Consider the following 27,592-nt stretch of genomic DNA (forward strand, 5'->3'; position numbering starts at 1 on the left):
CAAAATTAGAAAGGAAGAAATTGGTAAAAATTTGTATAACAAAAACTTCAGTCAGAAAAAAAGTCAGAATTGACTATGTCAATTGTACAAAAAAAATCATGTCATTCCCCAACTGACAAAGGGTCAGTAAAAGGAATGATGATCTGGAGTCTTTGCATGTGAACTGAGAGAACCTCAGTGAACTGATGCAGAGTGAAATGAGTAGAACCAGGAGAACATTGTACATAGAAAGTAAAACATAATGGAATAATCCAATGTAATGAACTTTACTACAGTACCAATGCAACTAGCCAGGACTTCCCTGAAGGACTTATGGGAAAGAATACTAACCACATGGAGAAAAAGAACGGTGGGAGTAGAAATCCAAAAGAAAAACATATGACATCACTTATCACACACACACATATATGCATATATATATATATATATATATAAGGGTATGTGATTTGGGGTTAAGGATTTAAAAAATTTCTCTGCAGCAAAAATGAATAATATGGAAATAGGTATCAAGTGATATAATTTGTGTAACCCAGCAGAATTGCTTGTCAGCTCTGGGAGGTGGGATAGAAAAGAGGAGGGAAAGAAAATCAATCATGTAAATATGGAAAAATATTTAAAAATAAAAATTTAATTAAAAAAAGAGAACACAAACCAACCTTAAACTAAAAAGATTTGTGTTCAAGTCCTGCTTCTTTCACATATTGACAGTTTAAGTCTTGATATGCCACTACACTTAATATCACAGTTTTATAGAAAACTCTCAGAAAGTATAAGTAAGAGAAAAGATGACAACTAGAATTTCTAAAAGAGCTCCTGCTCCACAGGAGTTTCTTGAATCAAGGAAATACAAGTCCAGTCTCTATCTCTATCCCTATATTATATGTGGAGAACAAAATAATGACAATTGGATAAGGTTGAGTTTTAGGATGGTAGAATAAACCAATGGGATTATTTAAGAAAACTTAGAAGAGTGAATTTCCAGACTGATTTTGACAGAATGGAAGATATCTCAATTCATAACATGATTAAAAAGTCATGTTGAGTCAACTCAACTTGAGGTACCTTTAAAATTGGAGGGGAGGGAAAATATGACAACCTAAAAAAGTGAATTTCTTTTGTGAATCTCCACTTCTAATTACCTTGTGAATATTTTTTGTAAATGTATGCTCTCACTTCCTTCATAAAGAAACAACGATTTTTTTTAAATCTGGAACATGTGGCATCCAGAAGAGATAAGTGAATGGGACACCAAGATATGGTGACAATGGCAGAAGATGAAAAAGATGAGAACTTGACCATGTCAATTTCCAAAGCCCTCAAGGCTTAGGTGACTCAGTAATCCATATTTTGACATGTGAAGCAGCTAGGGAGTCCAAAGACTACAGTTATGAACTTGAATCCAACAAGTTCTGAAATCAAATCCTGCCTGTGACATTGTTAACTTTGTGACCCTAGTTTTCTCTTTTGTAAAATAGGGTCAAGAATAGCAACTCAGATAGTAATTGTAAAGATCAAATGAGAAAAAAAAGTGAAATGTTTTGAAACTATTCAAGTGCAAATAATTGTTAAATATTATTATAATTATCATTATTCAAGGACCAGGTAAAGTCTTGAAATTTTGAAAGGTAAAAATTCTCAACACAAAACTCCCTAGGTCAGCATGAGTTGATAGCTGTTAAAATAGAGATTTGAACCCCAGACTTCAATCCCCAGAAGTCCTTGGTACTTCCCAGAATTCCCTATAATCTCACCTGAGTCTCCACCTGGATGAGATCACAATTTATTATTTAAAGGGCTCTCTGCCTCTCAAGAGCTCTCTTCCTCTACTCAGATTGCAACATGTTGTAAGTAGGCTGTGAGTGGGCTAATCATGCCCTAGGCATGTGGCTTATTATTTTGTATCCTTGATTTCTAATAATCTTTAATAAACCTCATAAAATATTATACTTTTATTACAAGAGACTAATTTAATTGTTACATAGCTCATGAAAACTTCAGGCCAGCAAAACCCAGAAATAGACCCGTCAAAGATACTTCCTTCTAATTATTCACTTATGTTGTTGTTGTCTTATCGAACAGATATGTCAGTGTCATATCAACCAAAACTAAGTATTCCTGGAACCCAAGAGTGACATCACAAAGAGCAGGACTACTGTGCCTTGCCAAGGTAGGCACTCAAGCGATTACTCACTGAATAAATAAATTAATAAGATGAAAACTTATAACATGTATTTTAAAATATTGTCCTGGGGATGGAAAATGCCCAACCTTCCACAATTAACTTTGAGAGTGTGAGGGACAAATTTTAAGTTGGCCTGGATGTTATTACTTTAAATATAGCTTAGAAAAGATTCAGTCATCTGATTGATTAATTCTGAACTTAAGAGGAACTCCAAGGGCAGATGGGGGAGGCATAACCTCCTTTGAACACTAGCGTTGATTGGAACCCCATTATCCTGTAACCCATTTCCCAACCTCTTCTTGACTCAAGGCTTAAGAAAACAAACCTTCTCATGTTCCCTGACATTGCTGACCTTCTTTTCAGTCCTTGTCTTTATATCTGCTCTTGTAAAATTGTTTTTATTTGTTATTTTTCCAAAGCAAAAAATGAAAGCCAAAACACAAACCTCCCTGAGCTATACATTTTTTAAAAGATCTTAATGATAAGTCTATTGGTCAGAATAAACAAAGTAATTCTCTTTTCTTGTTTTCCTTGGAGAATATCCTGGCTTTCTCAAATGATTCTATTCAGAGTAGAATGACATTGTGTCCTGAAGCTTTTTCTTAAAACACACACACACACACACACACACACACACACACATACACAGTAGGGGGGGAACTCATTGCAATATACTAATGAGGAACAATTGGACCAACTAAAATTATTCCTCTCCCTCTAATATTCCCCATGATCCATCATGCTCCCCCTACTTAGGCAGAACGTGTTTATAATGTTAGAACAATTGATTATTATTTTTAAATTATTGCTTCTCTAATTGTCATCATCCACATATTCATCCATGACTCCTCAAATTACCCGCAAATGAGGTCTCCTTATGTAGCTGAATGTGTTAACTTGATAACTCTACTAAACACTCTCCAATAAATAAAGACAATTTGAAATGTTTGTAATGGGGTTAGTGAGAGTATCCTGAATGAAGTCTTTTTTTCCCCCTAACTAATAATATGGTTGGGGTTGTTGCTAGGCAATCTTGAGGTGGCATAGGTATATAGGCAAGAGGCTGAGATTACATTCAAAAGGAAATGTGTCAGATAATCAGAGCTGGGAAATCACAATTAAATGTTCTTTCCTCAGAAGTTGGGCTGGATGTACATCTTTTGCATCCTATTTTTCTGAAATCATAGGCGCCAACTTCTCTATAACACATCAGCACAAGACAGGAGCTAAGTCAATTGCAGATAATTCATGACGGAAAAATGGGCAAAATCACAGAAATTCAAGTGACTACAGGGCCCTTATCCCAGGAAAAACATTTACTTTATTGCAGCCTCCTGGTAGATAGTCTTCTAATTCATTTTATCCTCACCTGTATTAGATAATAGAATATATCCTTGGTATGTTTTTTAAGTCCCCTTTTCCCTTTACTAGACATTTGATTTCCTTGATGTATAGCACTGGTACCCAACTCACAGAATCTAATACCATATAAAAAAATCCCCATGCACCTCATATTGTCTTAGAAAATCACAAATTACCATTATCTATATTTTTTGTATTTTTATTTTCTAACTATTTCCCAATTACATTTTAGACTGGCTCAGGCTGCACTTTGGAGAATTGCAGGACTCTAATGTGGGTACTGAATGAGTGTTTGACCTCATTATGTTTGTACATAATTTTTGTACATCTTTCCCAATACAAAAAGCAACTTCTCTACAACCCATAGTCTTAGAGTATTGCTGAGAACACTGGGATATTAAATGCCTAAGGTCACATAATTAACATATGTATGAGAAGGAATTTGAACCCATATGTTCCTTACTTCTTTACCTCCTACATCATACATACTATTCCTCTTATAAGACAGAAACTAATTGCATATGATTTTATAATTATGGATCTTAAAAGCACAGGTTATACAGAAAATTCATGAATTGGAAGCCACCTCAGTGCTTACCCAGTCTCAAACATGTCTTCCCAAATATGTGGTCCACAGGCTTCATGCAATCCATGGCACCCCTCAGTGTGGCCCAAATTTGATTAAAATAAAAATTGGGAAATATTGAACAAAGCAAATAAAAATGCAAAAAGACATGGATAAAACTAGATTTTAAAATAAATCAATATGTGGCCCATATTGGATCTTTATTTGACTCTAATCCTCTTTATACTTGAATTTATTCTCACTGCTGTTGTCCTACCCAAATGTAAATCCCTACCATAAATATTCAATAAGTGAGCATCCAGTCTGTGATTGAAGGCCTCCAATGCAAAGGAACCCACTTCCTCTCAAAGGAAGCCATTTTCCTCACTTTTAGATACTTTAGATTCATGGTTAGGGTTTTTTCTCTCTACCTAACATCATGCCTAAATCTGCCTCTTTACTACTTGCACACACTGGCCCATGTTCCACCTTGTAGCAAAGACACAGAATAAGCTTAATTACTATTCAACTTGATAGTCTTTCAAATATTTGAACCAGATAAGTCTACTCCAGACTTGTTGGTGTTCTTCAGTTGTTTTCAGTCTTGTCCAACTCTTCGTGACCCCATTTAATATTTTCATGGCAAATATATTTGAATAGTTTGTCATTTCTTTCTCAAGTTCATTTTATAATTGAGGAAACTGAGGCAGAGTGAAATGACTTGCCCAGGGTCACAAAGCAAAGAAATATCTGAGGCTAAATTTGAATTCAGGAAAAAGAGTCTTCCTAACTCCAAGCCAGTATTAGGGGTAAATTTAGGAGTTATTGACTGAATATATTATACTAGTGGTTGCCAGGGATTAATTAAATCACAATAAAAATACTAGTCAGTCTTGGAATTTTATGGTGTTTTAATTACAATAGAGGAAAGGAATTAAGAAGAAGAGAGAGAGAAAAGGGTATAAGATTTCCCTGGCCTAGCCTAAGCCAAGGGAAGTTCAAAGAACTCAGCCATGAGGGCTCTCAGAAGATTAAAACTAGCTCAGCTTCCAGCCACGAGGTCTACTCTGAGATGAGGGGCCTCCTAAGAGGATAGTGCTTTTAGGAGATAAAGGAAAAAGGAATCAAACTAAATTACTCACCCAGGTAGCTCAGGGAAGATGCCTCACCTAACCCACGCTACGGAGCTTCTCCAGTTCCTTACAGGCAAGCATCAAACACCACCCAGCACTCCCCATACTGCCGACAGAGACCAACATCTCCGCAAGTGAGAGTGAGAGTGAGAGCCATGTCTCTGTGAGAGAGGCCTATAATAGATAATAATAATAATAAGGGTACATTCGATTGTTAATTGATAACTAATATCAGGCAGTTATCTTATTTCTTCAGTCTTTCCCTCTTCCCTCTATGTCTCCCTTCCTCCCATTTCATCTTCTCTCCCAGCCTCCCTTTTCAGCCTCTTCAGCTTCCCTCTCCCTTGTCTTCTTCTTCCTACTAAATCACTCAGGGTGAGTTTGTGGTATCTCAAATGAAAATACTTTATCTTCTTTTATCTTAAGTTAGGGTTTATTTGGGGAAGACAGGAAAAGTTGGAGAATGGAGGTAAGAGGGTTAGGGATCTCTTTATACTATAGGTTGACTTTAGGTTGGAGGAAATTGAAAGAAAATGATTGATAGGCCTGGCTTTCAGTCACTATCACCAACAGAGCAAATCAAAGAGATTATCCAAATCCAAGAGATAAATCAGCTCCTCATTCCCTGGTATATGACAACCAGCATAAGAAGGTCCAGAGTCCACCTACAGTTGACTTTTGCCTTCAACTGTTTCCCAGTAACATTCCAAATGGAACCTTGGTTTGATTGACAGGTCACCACTCAGGCACTGCTTCTTCCTTTTTCATGCTTTCCCAATTCCTCTTTCACAGACTGTAGAGAGGAAGTGATGTGAAATATATAGACCATTTTTACATCACTTCCTGTGTCTCACATGCACCAATGGTAGCTTAAGCTTGACTTAGGACAGCCCAGGGGGTCTGTCAGTTGTTTCTTATTTCTCACTTTCTAGCACATGTCTGTTAGAGTCCATTCTCCTAAACACTTAATCCTTAAGTAGGGGTGGGTGTATACATTCCTGGTTGCTAGACTAAGCAGGGTGGAATAAATCTAAAACTCACACCAGGCAATCTATACCAATAGCTTCTCACTGAATGAAATCAGGTCCTTCAGCTTCTTCTCATATGTAATGAACACAAGGCCCTTTAACATGCTGATTGTTTTGTTCTGGAGCATGTTTAGACATACTTCATGAACATGCTCTGGCTCAGTCATATCCTGCTTAAGTCAGGGTGCCCAGAACTAAGCATAATATTTCTACCTCCTTATTCCTGAAAGTCACACCCCTCAAGTCCAAAATCACATTAGCTTTTGGGCATACCCAAATACACTTTTGAATTATATTGAACTTGCAGTTTACCTAAAACTCTGGATCTTTTTCAGACTAGGTCCTGTCTTTCCTTGCCTCCCAATTTTGTATTTGCGGGTTTGATATTTTGAACCTAAATGCAAGATATTAAAATTATTCATCAAATAAGAATGCTTATTTCTAAAAAATCATACCAGATGATGCTTTAGCATGTTAAGACTCTCAGTATTCCAGCTTTGAGTTATCTGCAAATTCTGATGATTAGACCATCTATGACTTCATCCAAATCATTGATGAAAATATTTAAAAGCATAAAGGTGGAAGAGGCGGAGTCAATATGGTGGCACAAAAGCAGCAAAAGTTTAGATCTCTGAAAACCCTTCCTTACCGATCACAAACTGAAAGCTCCTAGGGAACTGAAAAATCAAACCTAACTAAAAGACAGAGCCAAGGAACCCTCCTGCTGGATTCAATCCAAAAGGTATGCCCCCAAATGCTGGAATTCAAGAATACTTGGGTTTAAGGGGAAGGCAACAGGAAAGTCTCAAGACCCCTCCCCCCACCTAGAGCTATAAGCCTCCAGGGGCAGCAGGAACCTCTGGGCAGGCAAAGGCACTTATCTGGAGGGTGTACCTTGTGGGAAGGGCTGTGCCAGGCCCAGAGCGTCAAACACAGGTGGTGGGGAAGGAGCTGGAGAGGGAGCACAGAGCTAGCAGCCTGGTAACAGAGGGAGAGACCCTCCATATTGCTCAAGCCTTCCAGGAGGTTTTGGCCTCAGAGCATATGCAGCCCAACACAGCTGAACTTAATTCCATTAAAAGCCTTCAGAGGTCAGGGAACCCCAAGCTCCAACATACCTCCCCCACAGACTGCTGGACTTTAATCCAATTTAAAGCCTCCAGAGGACAGGGAAACTCAAACACCAACACCACTCCTCCACAGACTTCTTGGAGAGATCTTCAGTCAAAGCTCCAAGAGGGGAGACTGACAGAAAATCCCAAAACCAAAAAAATGAGAGGAGAAAGAACACAGACAATTATGGGGAGTAAAGAAGGAGTATATATGAGCAAACAACAGAAAAAGAAGAAAGAAATTATAATAGACAGCTTCTATACAGGAAACAAACAAAGAGCAAACAGAACAGAGGAGGGATTATCAAATGATAAATCAGCAAACCCAGTGAATTGGATACAGGCTTTGGAAGAACTCAAAATACAATTCGAAACACAATTAGGAGAGGCTGAAGGCAATTGGATAAAAAAAAAAAAAACTTTAAAACTAAGATAAGTCATCTGGAAACAGAAAATAGTATCTTGAAAGCCAAAATCAACCAACTTGAAAATGAGGCAAAGAAGTTGAAAGATGAGGCAAAGAAGTTGAAAGATGAGGCAAAGGAGATGAGAGATGAGGTAAAGAGGATGAAAGATGAACTCCAAAGAAAATCAGAACAGAAGGAGAAGGATGACCAAAAATCCAGGGATGAAATCCAGTCTTTAAGTACTAAAATACAACAACTAGAATTAAGTGACCTCGCAAGGCAGCAGGACACTATAAAACAAAACTAAAAGAATGAAAACATTGAAGAAAATATGAAAGCATCTCATTCACAAAACAGAAGATTTAGAAAATTGTTCAAGGAGAGACAATATAAGAATCATTAGTCTACCAGAAGACCATGACAAAAGAATAATCCTGGACACAATACTACAGGAAATTATTCAAGAAAACTGCCCCCATATTCTAGAACAAGAGGGAAAAGTGGAGATTGAAAGAATCCACAGATCACCTCCTATACTTAATCCCTAACTGACAATACCCAGGAATGTTATAGACAAATTCAAGAATGATCAGACCAAATCAAAAATATTACAAGCTGCCAAGAAGAAGTCATTCAGATACCATGGAACCACAGTGAGCATAACACAGGATCTGGCTGCATCCACTCTGAAGGACCGAAAGGCATGGAATATGATATTCCAGAAAGCAAGTGAACTAGGTCTACAACCAAGAATCAACTACCCAGCAAAACTGACTATATTCTTACAGGGGAAAGTATGGCAATTCAACAAAATAGAAGAATTCCAAGAATTTGTAAAGAAAAGACTAGAGCTGAACAGAAAATTTGATGCCCAAGCACAGAACTCAAGAGAATCATCAAAAGTTAATTTTAAAAAGAGGGGGAAAAGAAAAACAAAACAAAACAAAAAAAAAACCCCTTTTTTTAAAAGAGACTCAATAAGTTAAAATGTTATGTATCCCTATAAGGAAAGAGGTCATTGGTAACTCTTAAAAACTGTTATTATCACCTGGGCAGCTAGAAGAATTACATTTAGAGGGAACAGTGAAAAACTGTATAGGAAGAAATAAGACATAAATACATATATAGATATATTTTTGCACAAATATATATATATATGTCTAAATATATATACAAGTAGAGCTAAAAAAGAGGATAATACTAGAAGAAATGGGAAAAGAAAAAAACAGGGTAAATTTACATGTCACAAAGAACCTCATGGGGGGAGGGGGGAAACATCAAAAGACTAGAAGGGTAAAGTGGTTGGAGATAGGAAATACTCAACTCTTATGTGCATTGAAATTGACTCAAAGAAGGAAGAACAATCCAATCCATTGGAGGAGAGGATACATTCATGCCCTATAGGGGATTAAAGGGTAACAAATTGACTGGTGGGGAGGGAAGCAGTACAAGGAAGGGAGAGGGTGGGGGTAGTTTTAAAAAAGACTGCAAAGAGAATAAGGGGAGAAATAAGAAGGGAGGGGGGTAGAAAGGGAAGTATAATAAGGGTGAGAACTAGGGGGGCTGATTAAAAACAAATTGGTGTAGAAGGAAATTGTGAAGGAAGAAAAGGCAGGACTAGGAGTAGAAATCAAAATTCTAGGAAATACACAGCTGGTAATCATAACTCTGAATGTGAATGGAATGAACTCACCCATAAAACACAAGTGAATACCTGAGTGGATTAGAATCCAAAACCCTGACATATGCTGTCTACAAGAAACACACATGAGGAAGGTAGATACACATAGGGTGAAAGGAAGAGGATGGAGCCAAATTTATTGGGCATCAACTGATGAAATAAAGGCAGGAGTCACAATTATGATATCTAACTAAGCCAAAGTAAAAATGAATCTAGTTAAAAGAGATCGGGAAGGTAATTACATCCTGATTAAAGGCAGTATAGACAATGAGGAAATATCAGTACTCAACATGTATGCACCAAATGGCATAGCATTCAAATTTCTAAAGGAAAAACTAGTGAAGCTCAAGGATATAATAGATAGAAATACTATACTAGTTGGAGAACTGAACCTTCCTCTATCCAAACTAGATAAATAAAACCAAAAAAATGAATAAGAAAGAGATAAGAGAAGTGAATGAAATCTTAGAAAAATTAGAGTTAGTAGATATGTGGAGAAAAATAAATAGGGACAAAATGGAATACACCTTTTTTTAGCAGCAAATTCACAGCAAGTACATTCACAAAAATTGACAATATATTAGGGCATAAATATTGCAAACAAGTGCAAAAGAGCAGAAATAATAAATGCAACCTTCTAAGATCATAATGCAATGAAAATAATAATTAGTGAGGGTACATGGAGAGGTAAATCAAAAATTAATTGGAAATTGAACAATACGATTCTCCAAAATACGTTAGTCAAAGAACAAATCATAGAAACAATTAATAATTTCATTGAAGAAAATGACAATGATGAGACATTCTTTCAAAACCTATGGGATGCAGTCAAAGCAGTACTCATGGGGACATTTATATCCTTGAATTCATATATTAACAAATTAGGGAGGGCAGAGGTTTTGGGAATTCAAATTTAAAAAAGTAGAAAGTGAACAAATTAAATATCCTCAGATGAAGACTAAATTAGAGATCCTAAAAATCAAAGGAGAAATTAATAAAATTGAAATTCAAAGAACTATTGACTTAATAAATAAGACTAGAAGCTGGTACTTTGAAAAAAGAAATAAAATAGACAAAGTACTTGTCAATCTAATTTAAAAAAGGAAAGAAGAAAACCAAATTGACAGTATCCAAGATGAATAGGGAAATCTCACCTCAAATGAAGAGGAAATTAAGGCAATCATTAAAAACTATTATGACCAATTATTTGGCAACAAATATGGCAATCTAGGTGATATGCATGAATACTTTCAAAAATATAAATTGCCTTGACTAACAGAGGAAGAAATAGATTACCTAAACAACCGAATATCAGAAATAAGAAATTGAACAAGCCATCAAAGAACTCCCTAAGAAAAAGTCCCCCAGGGCCTGATGGATTCACAAATGAATTTTATCAAACATTCAAAAAACAACTAATCCTAATATTATACAAACTATTTGACAGAATAAGCAAAGAGGGAGTTCTTCAAAATTCATTTTACATCACAAATATGGTACTGATCCCAAAACCAGGTAGGTCAATAACAAAGAAAGAAAACTATAGATCAATCTCCCTAATGAATATAGATGCAAAAATCTTAAATAGGATACTAGCAAAAAGACTCCAGCAAGTCATCACAAGGCTTATTCACTATGACCAGGTAGGATTCATACCACGAATAAAAGGAAAGTTCAATATTAGGAAAACCATCCACATAATTGACCATATTAACAAGCAAATTGACAAAAATCACATGATTATCTCCATAGATTCAGGAAAAAAGCCTTTAATAAAATACAACACCTATTCCTATTGAAAACACTAGAAAATATAGGAATAGAAGGGCTTTTCCTAAAAATAATAAACAGTATATATCTAAAACCATCAGCAAATATCAACCGCAATGGGGATGAACTAGAAGCCTTCCCAGTATGATCAGGAGTGAAACAAGGATGCCCATTATCAACTCTATTATTTAACATTGTACTAGAAACACTAGCAGTAGCAATTAGAGAAGAAAAAGAAATTGAAGGTATTAAAATTGACAATAAGGAAACCAAGCTATCACTCTTTGCAGATGATACAATGGTCTACCTAAAGAATCCTAGAGAATCAACCAAACAGTCGAAATAATCAACAACTTTTGCAATGTTTCAGGTTACAACATAAACCCACATAAATCATCAATATTTCTATATATTCCCAATGCATCTCAGTACGAACAGTTAGAATGAGAAGTTCCACTTAAAATCACTGTAGACAATATAAAATACTTGGGAATCTATCTGCGAAGAAAAACATAGAAACTATATGAACACAACGACAAAACACTCTCTACACAATTAAACATCTAAATAATTGGAAAAATATTAATAGTACATGGGTAGGACAAGCTAACATAATAAAAATGACAATCCTGCCCAAATTAATTTGCTTGTTTAATATGATACCCATTGAACTACCAAAAAACTTTTTTACTGAATTAGAAAAAAAATAACAAAGTTCATCTGGAAGAACAAAAGATCATGGATATCCAGGGAAATCATGAAAAAAAAATGCAAAGGAAGGAGGACTTGCAGTCCCAGATCTCAAACTATACTATAAAGCAGTGGTTATCAAAACAATTTGATACTGACTGAGACAGAAAGGAAGATCAGTTGAATAGACTAGGGGCAAATGACCTCAGCAAGACAGTCTATAAACCCATTATTTGATAAAAAAAAATAAATGCTGAGAAAACTGGAAGACAGTATGGGAGAGAATAGGTTTGGATCAACATCTCATACCCTACACCAAGATAAAGTCAGAATGGGTGAATAACCTGAATATAAAGAAGGAAACTATGAGCAAATTAGAAAAACACAGAATATTATTCTTGTCAGATCTTTGGGAAAGGAAATACTTTAAAACCAAGCAAGAGCTAGAAAAATTCACAAAATGTAAAATCAGTACTTTTGATTACATCAAATTAAAGTTTTCGTACAATCAAAACTATTGCATCCAAAATTAGAAGAGAAGCAACAAATTGGGAAATAATCTTCATAAGAAAAACCTCTGACAAAGGTCTAATTACTCAAATTTATGAAGAGCTAAATCAATTGTACAAAAAAATCAAGCCATTCCCCAATTGATAAATGGGAAAGGGACATGAATAGGCAATTTTCAGTCAAAGAAATCAAACTATTAATAAGCACATGAAAGTGTTCTAAATCTCTTATAATCAGAGAGATGCAAATCAAAACAACTCTGAGGTATCACTTCACACCTAGCAGATTGTTCAACATGACAGCAAAGGAAAGAAATGAATGCTGGAGGGGATGTGGCAAAGTAGGGACATTAATGCATTGCTGGTGGAGTTGTGAATTGATCCAACCATTCTGGAGGGCAATTTGGAACTATGCCCAAAGGGCGATAAAAGACTGTCTGCCCTTTGATCCGTCTATAGCACTGCTGGGTTTGTACCCCAAAGAGATTATAAGGAAAAAGACTCATACAAGAATATTCATAGCTGCACTCTTTGTGGTGGCCAAAAATTGGAAAATGAGGGAATGCCCTTCAATTGGAGAATGGCTGAACAAATTGTGGTATATGTTGGTGATGGAATACTATTGTGCTTAAAGGAATAATAAAGTGGAATAATTCTGTGGGGACTGAAACAACCTCCAGGAATTGATTCAGAGTGAGAGTGAGAGGAGCAGAACCAGGAAAACATTATACCCAGAGACTGATACACTGTGGTACAATCGAATATAATGGACTTCTCCATTAGTGGCAATGCATTGACCCTGAACAACTTGGAGGAATCCATGAGAAAAACCACTATCCACATTCAGAGGAAACACTATGGGAGTAAAAACACTGAAGAAAAACAACTGCTTGAACACATAGGTTGAAGGGATGTGGTTGGGGATGTAGACTCTAAATGAACATCCTAGTGTAAACAACAACATGGAAATAGGTTCTGATCAAGAATGCATGTAATTCCCAATGAAATTAGGAGTTGGCTACACAAAGGGTAGGTGGAGGGGAGGGAGGGAAATAATATGATCACTGTAACCAACAAATAAATAAACAAACAAATAAATAAATGCACATTGGACTGTATAAAAATAATAAAAGTGCAAAGATTGGCATAGATCCTTGATATGGTCTAGTGAAGACCTCTTGCCTCTGTTGATACTGAGCCATTAACAATTGCTCTGAAAAATTGTCAGTCCATCCAGTTCTTATCTCATCTGATTGCATTATCTAATCCAGTCTTTCCATCTTCTTTACAAAATTTCTATGAGATACCTAATTCTAAACTTTGCTAAACTCTGGTTTACTATATTCTCTGTATTTGTCTCTTCTGCTAATTTAGAAATCTTCATAGGATGTGAGGTTAGTTTGACATGACCCTTTCTTACATTCACACTAATATATTCAGAAAAATCCATTTTTTTCCCTTCTCGTTGATTTTGTTTCCGTTCATGTCATCAGAATTTCATTCTTAACTGTCTCCTATCTCTCTTGGGTAGAACTCTCTTGGATAATTTTAGTAGACAGTATGTGAATGCATTGTACTAGACTCAAATAATATGATCAGTTTGTTTTTTTTATCCTCTATCATGTATTCTTGGAGGGAGTGGTTATTCCACCTCCCTTCAAGGCTCCCATTGTCTTGATTCCAGAAACTAGTTCCTTGGTATTAATGATAATAATATCCAGAATTTAATTGCCCCTCTTTGTTTTGAAGGTTGAAATTGTCAGGAAAGCAAATCAATAATCCTTTAGGAGAGACAGTCAGACATCAACCCATAACCATCATCTTTCTCCATTCTAGTTCCTCCTTTGATATGCCTTATATCCAGATGCACTTTAATGAATCTTCTTCCAACTCCTTTACTCTTCTGTTTCAATCAAATTCTACTCACGGCTCTTAGGTGCTGCAATTTATCAAGTCCAGCATGAGTCAAGAAAATGAGTTTACATTTTGCATCAAGTACTAGCTCTGTGATGCTAGACAAGTCACCCACTTAATTTTTCATTCTCAGTTTCCTTACTTATAAAATGGGAATAATAATAGCATCTACCTTATAGGGTTGTTGTGAGGCTCAAACCAAATAAGTTAATATATTTAAAACACTGTGCCAGCTTTGAAGAATATATAAATGGTAGATATTATTTGGTGACTAGGTAACAAAATGAATAGAAAGCTGCACTTAGAATAAAGAAGACAAATTCAAATCCTAAATTAATCACTAGTTGAGTAACCCTAGGAGAATTACCTAATCTCTCCCAATCCCAGATACCTCACCTATAAAGTGGGGATATTAATAATACTTATTTTAGAAAGTTGTTGTGAGATTAAAACAACATACCATGTGTAAATTGCTTTGTGCTATTCTATTACTATTTTACTCTTGCATTTTGAATAGAATAGAGTTTTAAAGCTCAGAGGACCTTGAATAATATTAATGTAACACTGGCTGGTAGAAATAATAAAGTAAGTCTCAGAAAAGCTAAGTGATTTGCCCAAAGTTGTGCCAGTAGGTAAGGAAAGAACTGACACTAGCTAGATTCATTCTCCACTACCAACACACATCTTTATCTATGTCTGTCTGCCTGATTGTCTGTCTGCCTGTCTGTCTATCAGTTTATCTTTCTAGCTATCTATTTATCTATCCATCTGTTGATCTATTCACTTAACTATCTATCTACCCATCTATTCATTCCATTCATTCATTCATTCCATTTTTTAACTCTAGCTATTATTGTCCAGATCTCTCTGCGCAGTAGCACAGTATTGTCTTAGTGCTGAAGTAACATCTCAATCCACCAATCTTCTTGTAACCACCTGGATTGTCTATTAGTATGGGTTCATGGGGAAGAAAATGAAGTAAGGAAAAGGTCTGCAAAGATTTTCACAGCTCACATCTTCTAGATACTAATTAGAACCCACTTTCAAGGCTGCAGTAAAGAACAGACAATAAAATATGGTAAAATCATATTCCATCCATCATATATCACAATTTGTTCAACCATTCCCCAGTTGATGAACATTCCTTTAGTTTCCAATTCTTTGACACCATAAAAGAAGCAACTATAAATATGTTTTTGTATATGCAGATCCTGTCCCATCTTTTTATTTCTTTGGAATCTAAACCTAGTAGTAATATTACTGTATTAAAGGGTATTCCTTTGGGCATAATTCCAAATTGCCCTCCAGAATGGTTGGATCAGCTTACAACTCCACCTGCAATGCATTAGTGTCCCAATTTTGCTATACCTCCTCCAACATTTATCAGTTTCCTTTACTGTAATATTGACCACTCTGTGCAGTCCCAGACCTCAAACTATATTACAAAGCAGCAGTCATCAAAACAATTTGGTACTGGCTAAGAAACAGAAAGGAAGATCAGTGGAATAGACTGGGGGAAAACGACCTCAGCAAGACAGTATACGATAAACCCAAAGATCCCAGCTTTTGGGACAAAAATCCACTATTCGATAAAAACTGCTGGGAAAATTGGAAGACAGTGTGGGAGAGACTAGGAATAGATCAACACCTCACACCCTACACCAAGATAAATTCAAAATGGGTGAGTGACTTAAACATAAAGAAGGAAACCATAAGTAAATTGGGTAAACACAGAATAGTATACATGTCAGACCTTTGGGAGGGGAAAGGCTTTAAAACCAAGCAAGATATAGAAAGAATCACAAAATGTAAAATAAATAATTTTGACTACATCAAACTAAAAAGCTTTTGTACAAACAAAACCAATATAACTAAAATCAGAAGGGAAACAACAAATTGGGAAAAAATCTTCATAGAAACCTCTGACAAAGGTTTAATTACTCATATTTATAATGAGCTAAATCAATTGTACAAAAAATCAAGCCATTCTCCAATTGATAAATGGGCAAGGGAAATGGATAGGCAGTTCTCAGATAAAGAAATCAAAACTATTAACAAGCACATGAAGAAGTGTTCTACATCTCTTATAATCAGAGAGATGCAAATCAAAACAACTCTGAGGTATCACCTCACACCTAGCAGATTGGCTAACATAACAGCAAAGGAAAGTAATGAATGCTGGAGGGGATGTGGCAAAGTAGGGACATTAATTCATTGCTGGTGGAGTTGTGAACTGATCCAACCATTCTGGAGGGCAATTTGGAACTATGCCCAAAGGGCGACAAAAGAATATCTACCCTTTGACCCAGCCATAGCACTGCTGGGTCTGTACCCCAAAGAGATAATGGACACAAAGACTTGTACAAAAATATTCATAGCTGCGCTCTTTGTGGTGGCCCAAAACTGGAAAACGAGGGGATGCCCATCAATTGGGGAATGGCTGAACAAACTGTGGTATATGTTGGTGATGGAATACTATTGTGCTAAAAGGAATAATAAAGTGGAGAAGTTCCATGGAGACTGGAACAACCTCCAGGAAGTGATGCAGAGCGAGAGGAGCAGAACCAGGAGAACATTGTACACAGAGACTAATACACTGTGGTATAATCGAACGTAATGGACTTCTCCATTAGGGGCGGTGTAATGTCCCTGAACAACTTTCAGGGATCCAGGAGAAAAAAAAACACCATTCATAAGCAAAGGATAAACTATGGGAGTGGAAACACCGAGAAAAAGCAACTGCCTGAATACAGAGGTTGAGGGGACATGACAGAGGATAGACTTTAAATGAACACTCTAATGCAAATACTATCAACAAAGCAATGGGTTCAAATCAGGAAAACATCTAATGCCCAGTGGACTTACGCGTCGGCTATGGGGGGTGGGGGGGAGGAAAAGAAAATGATCTATGTCTTTAACGAATAATGCTTGGAAATGATCAAATAAAATATATTTAAAAAAAAAGAAAGAAAAAAAAAGAATTTCAGGAAAATCCTCCAAAAAAAAAAAAAATATTGACCACTCTGATAGACGTGATGTGGTACCTCAGCATTATTTTAATTTACATTTCTCTAATCAAGAGTGTTTTATAACTTTTTAATATGATTATTGATAGTTTTGAATTCTTCATCTGAAAAGTGGCTATTCATATCCTTTTACCATTTTTCAAATGGAGAATGACATCATAAGTTTGATTTAGTTCCTTATACATTTAGGAACTAAGACCTTTATCATAGAAATGTGTTTAAATTTTTTTTTCATAGTTTGTTGTTTCCCTTCTATTCTTAGTTACATTGCTTTTGTTTGTACAATCTCTTAAATTTAATATAGCCAAATTATTCATTTTACCTCTTGTATGGTTTTACTATTGTTGAACCATTATTGCATCTCTGATATAAATCCTACTTGCTAATAGGGAATGATATCTTAGCTAAATTGTTTTAGTTTAATAGTTTTTTTTTTTAAATTTAAGTCAATAATCACCAATCACTTTTTTTCTCATTTCTTTGTTTAGGTGTTAGGAGTATATTTGTCTCACAAAAGATCTCTTACAATTTAGGAATTTTTCTTAATTTTTGAAAAAAAAATAATTTGTGAACTATGAGTACTAACAATTCTTTAAAAGTTTAATAGAATTAATTTAAATTTATTATTATTAATTTAAAATTTTAATAGAATTTAATAGAATTCTCCTATGAACCCATAAAGCTCAAGAGGTTCTTCCCAATCCCCCCACCTTTTTTGGAAGTTTCTTTACAACCACAACTATTTCTTTTTTCTGAAATTCAGTTATGTAAGATCTCTATGTGGTCTTCTGAAATTTGGGCATTTTACATTTTAAGGCATTCCTCTATTTCTTTTGTGTTCTCAGTTTGTTAATATATAACTCTGTAGTATACACCCCACTTATTCTTTTTATTTCTTCTAGTTTTGATGTGTTACTTGGACCTTTCTGCATTTTTTCATCTGCATAACTTTGTTGAGCTCCAAACCACTCATTGTTGTAATGATATATATTAATTTGAAGCTATTATCCACAGCTTCAATTGACATGGTTGTAAACACCCTTCTGAGACTAAATTTTCTTTACAGCTACTTGTATCGTTTCTGTTACAACTTTAGTGCTTTATCATAAGCTCTTTTGGTCATATGCCCTCATGACTTCTTTGAGAAGCAGGACAAATTCCTACAAATGATCTTATCCTTTGGTTTCTTCTGTGTAGCAATTGTATCCTATTCAAATTTCCCTTCTGCAACTACCTGAATGGATATATACAGGGGAGGCTAGCTGGGAAATATGAACCTTTAGTGGGTGTCTTAGAGAAAATATAGATGAGGTGCTGCTCAGCAGTCCCACAAGCTTCCTTGACATCTCTGTTGCCCAAGAGAATATAATGACTTTTAAGTTAATATTTTAAGTTTTAAGAATTTGTTATTGTATACTTACGAGCCCTTAATGTTTTAATCATTTATTTTGTGAGGGAGGAAATGAATAGTTGTCTGATACCAGGACTACTTTGCACACGAAGAACTTTAATAGAAAGAACGATATTAATTTCTTTAGGGAAAATGCTAGACATGAGCCAAAGTTAAACTTTGTTGTAGAGGTTTTCCCCTAAATTCTGCTTAGAGGTAAAGGTGTATTGAGCCAAAGCATATGAGAAGAATCTGATTCCCATCATATAGGGTCAAGCTGCCCAGCATGTAAATGTGATCCAGATGAGGCCAGAGTTTGGACCCTTTTCAGGCTGTTGACACTACATGAAAATGGGTTATTTCATGTAGGAGAATTAAATGAGATTGAGTGACCAAAGAGAGCAGTTAGGAAAGAGGGTGTAAATGAGAGAATGACTTAAAAGTCTGATCTGGAGTTTTTAATCACTTCAGTAGTCTAAAGCTGATTTGACAGAATGCAACCTTTGGGGCCTCTTCTATTATGAGCCTGTCTCCAGTATACATAGAAACCCAAACTTGAATTCCTAAATGAAATGGAAGAAGGCTGCCTTATTTACTACATCTCCCCTGATTCATAATAGATAGCCTTCTCATCCAGATGAAGCATAGCATCCTACTTCATTTCATGTAAAGGTAGGAAGGTAACAAGCCAGGAAACAAGTTTTTATAGTGTCTGGGCATGGGAGTTAGTTGTTATTGTTACCCCCATTTTATAGGAATGATGAGGAAACTGGCAAATAGAGATAACCTGACTTGCCCTGAACCATGAAGCTAGTAAATGTCTGAGGCCAGATTTGAACTTATTTTTTATGATTTTTTTCCCTCTGTCCATTGCACCACCTGTTTTTTGGTAGACTAGTATCATTTAAAATATGAAATTTGGTGGAGAAGTCTGTGTTCAATTGGTATAAAGAATTTCTAGCAAGGAATGTACCTCTACCAATGAAGGTTGGAATCAGCCCTGCAACTTGTATGGTCTTACTGAGTTAGCAATGCAAAACTAAATGATATCTAGGATCACTCAGTGTCAGAAGTGGGACCAAAAAACAAGTTTTTCTGACTCCAGAGTTAACCCTTTATCCAACATACCACTCTGCCTTTTCAGAGAAGAAAACTGACTCGTATTACGTAATTGGTTTGCCAATATCACTCAGAAATTTATATGCAGGACTAGGAAGCTGATAGTCTCTGCTCTTTCTTATCCCCTCTTCTAGACTGAGCATACACTCATTATTTCACAAATATTAAAATTTTCCATTAATCTCATATACAATCCTTTCAATAGTGAATAATGTGACCTCAAACTAAAATGAATGAAAATTGGAAGAGATAAGTATGAGGGAAAAGTTGTCCTGATGTTTTGTAAAATATGCTATACATAGACACTAAATCGTGACTGACTCGTGAAATATTTTGAAATAGGTATGACTATTAAAATGACTGGGCCTAAATCAGAAGTTCCTAATCTTTTTCTATAACCTCTTAGTCTGTTGAAGGGCCTTGGGTGAACTTCTCAAACTAATATTTTAAATGTAATTTAAATATATATAAATATATATGAATTAAATATAAATTAAAATACACAGGATTACAATGGACAAACATTTTATTGAAATAAAAATGAAATATTTTTAGAAAATTATTCATAGACCATAAAGCTACTGCATGAAGCCAGATTTGAATTTGACTTCATGATTCCATAATAAATTCTCTATCCACTATGGGTTGGGAACCCCTAGAACATTAATTGAGCATTTAGAATCTTCATCATTATTAACATTTTATCATTCATGAATCTCCCTGCTTTAATAGCTTATTGTGGCCCAGAAGTGGCCTTAAGGATTCACTAGCCATGGCAGCAGGACATAATTGGTGGAAGGACCTGTCTTAGCTGGAAAAGTTTTGAGGGAGATTTGGTAATGTGTGGCATGTTTGTAATACAACAAATTTCAACCTAGCTGAATTCAAAGGCTTATCACCAAAATAAATATTTTTTTTTCATCCACCACAACTATATATGGTTTTGATCTAACTGGGTAGATGAATGGTTATTCACCAACAAATCACTTTTTCTTGATTTATAAAATTAGTAACTAAATTAGCACAATTAGCAAAGTTTTTAATTTTAGAGTGATATTATAAGACTGGATTCAATATGATTCTGAGGGAGGAAAAACATTTTTTTGAAAGTGTCATTTCTTTCTTTTTTAATTAATTAATTAATTAAGAATATTCTTCCAATGTTACATGAATCATGTTCTCTCCCTCCCCTCTTCCCTCCCCCCTCCTGCAATTCCACTGGGTTTTACATGTATCATCATTCAAAACCTATTTCCATCTCATTTATATTTGCAATAGTGTGATCTTTTAACATCAAAACCATAATCATATCCCTATCAAACCACGTGATCAATCCAATGTTTTTCTTCTGCATTTCTGCTCCCACAGTTCTTTCTCTGGATGTGGATAACTTTCTTTCTCTTCAGTTGCTCAGAATTGTGCTGGGTCAGTGCAGTGCTGCTAGTAGAGAAGTCCATTACATTCAATTGTACCACAGTGTATCCATCTCTGTGTACAATGTTCTCCTGGTTCTGCTCCTCTCACTCTGCATCAGTTCCTGGAGGTCATTCCAGTTCACATGGAATTCCTTCAGTTCATCATTCCTTTCGGCACAATAGTATCCCATCACCATCAGAAACCACAATTTCTTCAATCATCCCTGAATCAAGGGACTTTTTTTAATATCATGGTTATAAATATTTTTGTGCAAGTATTTTTTCTTATTATCTCTTTGAGGTACAAACCCAGCAGTGCTATGGCTGGATCAAAGAGCAAGCATTTGAAAAGTGTCACTTCTAGGAAGATATAAATTGGGAAGAAGCAACATGGCATCATTATACAAATAATGGATTTGGTATTCTGGGATAGGAAGCTTTGCTAACTTTCTACCTCAGTTATATTGGATGTATAGTTTAACTTCTTTGACCCTCAATCCCTTCATATTTAAAATAAGAGATTTATGTCTGGATCTTAGGATGCATGAATTTTAAAAATATTTTTATAACTACACTTCAATATAATTGGTTTCCTTTTTCATCCTGTGTGTTTTATTTTATGAACTTAAATATGAGTCTGAGAAGTAATCCATAAGACTCATGAGCCTAGTTACAGGGATCCCTAGGACAAAAATGGGTAAGTATCCTTTGATGTTTTCCAAAGTCCTTTTCTAGTTTAAATTCGATGTACTATGGAAGCAGAAAGGGAACTGAGTCGCAAGGAGCTGACGTGTCTAATCTCACCAAGGGCTTCTGCCCTTTTAATTTCTGACTTGCTGTCCTAGAAAGTTCACTGACCCAGCTAGTGCTGACATAATTAAAACAAGAGTGGAAGAAATGCTTCACTGCATCAGTGCAATGATACATTGGACTCTTGTTTCTTTCTGCTGTTAAGACAGGGATGCTTTGTGGGAAAAGAGAAGAATGTGAAAACAAGTGAAATTCACAATTAAAAAAGAAAACATTTTTAAAAGTTTAAGCAACATATCACAAATATGAGTAAGTGAATGAGCATTTATTTTTCTATTCTTAATGCTTTATTTTTTCCAATTACATATAAAAGCAATTTTTAACATTCTCTTTTAAAATTTTTGAGTTCTCATTTCTCTCTCTTTCTCCCTTCCCAAGATGGCCAAAAATTGTTATTTTTATACAAGAGCAGGCATGAAAAATGTATATCCATATTAGTATTGTTGTGAAATGAAACACAGACCCCCCCAAAAAAAACCCTAAGGGAAAAATAAAACTTTAAATCAGCTTGAATTTGTACTTCAACTCCATTTAGTGCCTTCTTTGGAGGAGGATAGCATTATTAATTGTTTTTGGTATAATCTTGGATTACTGTATTGCTGAGAATGATTAAATAATTCACTGTTGATTATCATAAAATATTGTTGTTACCATGAACAACATTCTCCTGGTTTTTCTCACTTCATTTTACACTTGTTCATGTAAATCTTTACAGGTTTCTCTGGAGCATCCTGCCCATTATTTCTTATGGCATAATTGTATTGCATCACAATCTTGTACCATAACTTGTTCAGCCATTCTCTGATTGATGGACATCCCTTCAAATTCCAATTCTTTGCCATTACAAAAAGAGATGATATAAATAATTTTTTATGGAGAGGTTCTTTTCATTTCTCTCTCTCTTCTATTTTCTTTGACATGGATATATTGTAATGATATTGCCAGATCAAATATGAAGTTTTGTTGACTTTTGGGTAAATCTTCAAGTTGTTCTCCTGAATGGCTGAATCAGTTCAAAATTCAACCAATTGGTGTCCCAATTTTTCCACATCTCCTGAGTGAGCATATATTTACCAGATAGTACTGTGCTAAATAGTGGAGATAGAAAAAAAGAAAAGAAAAGCAATCTTTAAATTCAAGAAATTTACATTATAAAAAGGAAGATAACAAATAAAGAGAAGTGCTAGCCAGAGAGAAGACTCTAAGACATTTTTATGGTATCTTGGAGGTCAAAGTAATTACCATAATAATACCAAGACATTTTAATTTTTAATGAAGATAAATATTGACAGATATAAGCAAGATTTGTATTTATAGATATAAACAAACACTCTTTGGTGCTGTCAATAATTTTTGAAAGTATAAAAGAGTCTTGAGACCAAGTTTTAGAACCAATGGTTAATGCAATTACAGCAATGGGAAGTGGAGCCACAGTAGATCGATACCCCTTTCTGGAAGCTATGTTTCAATTTTGGTTCTAAAACTGGAAGACAGGAGGCAAGGATATGTGTAGATTGTAGTGGCTTGGATAGAAGGTTGTCAGAGAATAAATTAAAGGAGGGCAGAAGTCACTTAAATATAGTAGACTACAACAAGTCACATCAATGATGGTCTTAACATTGGGAGTTCTGAGGATAAAGTTTTATCAAATTCTCTAGGACATGGCTGTCACCTAGTTCACAGGGGGCTGACAAGAAGGTAAAATGAAGCATTTCCACTGTCTATGATTCTATCCCCACTTATTTGATTTAGTATGGAGCTTTCTTCAGTTGCTTATATTAGTTTAGTCTATATTGACTCCAAAGGGCAATAAGTTCCAGAAATTTACTAATTGTAGTAGGACACATTTTTACATTTTATTTATTTAATTAACACATTTTTAATAGACATGATTTCATTGATAGAGGGAATTCATGATAAGAAATTGTCTTGACAATGTAGATAGCACTTATTTTATAACTCAGAGTTTTAGAGAGTTGTCTTAATCATCAAAAAGTTAAAGTGGGGTCACATAAGCATCAGGGCTAGAAGTGAGACTTGTAGTAGGGCTTAGAGGGTTCTAAATGCTTCAGTGCAAATAGTATAAATCAGGAAGATTTGAGCTAACATCTGGTGTCAGATAGTAAGTGTCTTACTCTGGATATATGTTTGCCTCAGTTTCCTAAACAATAAAATGAGGACAAATAATAGTATCTATATCCAAGGATTGCTGTGAAGATCAAATAGATCATATGTATAAAATTCTTATCATGGTGTTGCACATATAATTGATGCTTGATAATCCCTTATTCTCTTCCTGTCATCATTCCTGGGAGGAGATGGGTTCTCTATCCACCACAGCACCCCTTGTATTTTTCTATCCACCACCAATCACTTTTCCTTGGCTAAAAAATAATACTTTTTTGGCATTTTGGGATTTGGAGGAGATTAAATCCAATTTCATCCCATACTATCCAAAATTTCATAAGTTCAGTCATATAAACTCTCAGGTTCATTTTTTTCCAGGCCAGAGAGGTAATTGTTTTACTGTATCTTAATTCAGAAATTCTTCCACATACTTTGTTGCCCTTTTCTTTATCTTCTTCTAATTCTTTATATGTTCCTGATGGAGCATAATGCCAAGTAGGGTGGAAACTTGCTATAAGGGCAACACAATATTTTATATTGTACTTCCAATATTATTCTAGATGTCACTAGGTAGTTTGAAATAGATTTTTAGTGGATTAGCACAGTGTACTTGTGCTATCAGAAAAGTCTTCAAGGACCTCAAGATCTTCTCCTTAAGTTATAACTGATAACTCAAAGTCCATGCCTGATGGGGTGGAGGGGATGAGACAGTGGAATAAAAAAATTCTGAATTCAGAGTTAGGAGGCACGAATTCTAGACTTATCTCTTCTACTAAATTTCCTGTGGGTTCAGTCTCTTAACTTCACTTGAATATTTTCACTGATAAAAAGAAAGGGTTAGAAAAGATTAATTAATTCAATCAATCAATATTTATTAAATATGTGTTATATACTAGGCATTACATATGTGTGTGTATATATATATATATGTATTCATATGTCTGTACAATTTCTGACATGGTCTGACCTCAATGAATTTACATTCTACTGGGGGGAATGTGACATGTAATTAAGCAAGCATATACCAAGAAGTCTGATGGGGAGAAATTAAGGAGGAAAAAAGTTATTCTAGCAATATTTGGGGAAGATGAGGACACATTTAAGTGAGAGTTATGCTCAGGAAGAAATGAAGTAAAACTTCAAAGTCTTTTCTAGTTTTAAGAGTTTGTGATTTTAGCTTGTTTGTTTTTCTCTTCATTCTTTTTCTGACTTTTGCACATAGTAAAGTTCACCTGCTATTAAACCTTCTTCATATCTTGACATTTTTTTCTGTATGGAAGAGTTTATGGTCACCAATAAACCTGGAGATTTCACTGTATAATATTTTCTTCCAATAGCTTTGCAGACCTAGACACAGCCTGAACAATACCAACCATTTTGCCCTCTACATCACAGACTATGACCAAAAGATTTCCATATTTTTCATCTCTAGGACTTCTGAGGTGCTGATGTCCTATCAAGGATAGCCTCAATTGGTCCACTATCTCTGGTAAGTCTTAGCCACTCCACTCCCTACTCCATAGACTCTCTATAATTTAGACAACTGATTATCACTTCCTTCTCTCCTCCCCATCTTCAGATCAAGAAATATGATCAAATCAGCAATGCCATTGCTTTTGGATAGTTTGTAGAAACTTTCTCTCCTTTGGTTCCACTCACCATCTCTGTAACTTTTATGATCCAAGTGCTTTCCCTCTCTACCATGATCCTATAATTATTAACTCCTCCATTTTCAGAAAGTAAGCTCGTTGATGGCAGAATTTTTCTTTGCTTTTGTATATGTAAATGTTTAATTTCTTCATGTTTACTCACTTTCAAGCCAGGGTAACAAGCAATCATTAAACAGTTATTATGGTCCAGATACTGCAATAAGTTCTGGGAACACAAAGAAAGGTAGCAACGAGCTCTCCTGGAGCTCATTTCATTCATTCGTTCATTTGTCCATTCATTCATTCATTCTTTTCTCTTTAAAATTTCTGTAAAAGACTATTTACTGCTGAGTTGGTATGTGAAAATGTCAGTATATTATTCAAAGATATATGCATAAGATATTGGGTTTTTTTCCTAAAATTGATAGAATAATTGATAGCTCATTATAATAGTAATTTACATTTATATATCACTTTACAATTTTTTAAAGACCAATAAAATGAAGTAGAACGAATTACTAATGTTGGAGTCAGAGGACCTGGATGTGAATCATGACTCTGTCACTTACTAGCTGTGTGACTTTGGTGTCCTAATCTATAAAATGAAGATGATGGATGAGTTAACCTCTGAGTTTCCTTCTAGCTCTAGACTGGTGATTGATTATATGGTCTTTACTTGGAACAACATTATTTTACCACTAAGGAAACTCAAGTTCATTATGGTTAAGTAAATATTACAAGGTCATATATTTAATAGGTTTCAGAGTCAAGACTCAAACCAAAACTTTTGGCTTCAAACCAGGGCTCCTTCCACTCTCTCATGGTTCCTTGGTATCCAAAAAACTACCCCAATAGGTTCTCCTGCAAAAGGGACTTTGACCTTGTGATAAAATCGAAAGAAGATTTAATGCTTATCAGAAATCATGCATCTTAATATGGGGTCAAGGAATTGAAGACAGATATTGAATTAACATTTGGTGGGAAGAGAAGCTGTCAATAACAGAAATGGTGTGACTGCAGTTTTTCTGCTTCCTCCTGTCATAGAAGGTTTTGACAATGACAAGACCAGAATCAGTAACAACTGCTCTACACAAAGGAATTAACTCTTTGGCAACTATCAAATATCTACCCCCAAATACCTAAAGGGTAAGCTAGAGGCAAGATTAAGCCTTCCTTGGATTCATATTAAAAAAGACAGTATAGGCAAAGGATCATTGGAAGTCATAGTTTTGCAAAACTGAACATTATGCAATTATAATTCAACAGGCTTGGCCCAAAATAAAGGATGAGAAAATTGCACTATTTCCCTTCCTTGCAGGGGATGAAGAGTAGAAGACTCTGGGTTTGGAATATTGTCAGACTGATAGGTTATTTGACTTCATTTGATCTTTTAGCTTTTAAATATTTAAATGTTTTTAATTAATAAAAATCAATGTTAATTCCCTCGCATCCCCTGCCCCTTGGAAGGAGGGCAGAGGAGATCAAAATTTATAAAAATATACATAGTCAAGAAAAAATCTTGAATTGATTGCATATGTTTGTATGTATTTATATATGCACATATGTTTGCATATTTATACACATAGCTATATGTATTTGTGGATAAATGTATGTCCTTTTCTGATTCTGCAGCATGATTCTGTCACCCCTCTGTCAAGAGGTGGAGAGCATTCTGTATCACTGTTCTTCTGGAATCAGGAATA

At 35.2% G+C, this 27,592-nt stretch overlaps 1 long non-coding RNA gene across 4 annotated transcripts in view; it reads left to right on the forward strand.

The window, feature by feature from the left end:
* Nucleotides 1-1,781: 1,781 nt before the first annotated feature.
* LOC103106196 (uncharacterized) overlaps nucleotides 1,782-27,592 on the forward strand; it is a 129,239-nt gene continuing 103,428 nt past the window's right edge. For 2 of the 4 annotated variants that reach the window (XR_008912992.1, XR_008912995.1), the window contains exons 1-3: nucleotides 1,782-1,841; nucleotides 2,080-2,167; nucleotides 25,673-25,729. This is a non-coding gene — a long non-coding RNA (uncharacterized LOC103106196). The remainder of the gene's footprint in view (nucleotides 1,842-2,079; nucleotides 2,168-25,672; nucleotides 25,730-27,592) is intronic. The other 2 variants (XR_008912993.1, XR_008912994.1) reach the window with 1 other exon arrangement.

The sequence above is a fragment of the Monodelphis domestica genome, chromosome 6, assembly GCF_027887165.1.
Source record: "Monodelphis domestica isolate mMonDom1 chromosome 6, mMonDom1.pri, whole genome shotgun sequence".
Taxonomy (NCBI): Eukaryota; Metazoa; Chordata; class Mammalia; order Didelphimorphia; family Didelphidae; genus Monodelphis; species Monodelphis domestica.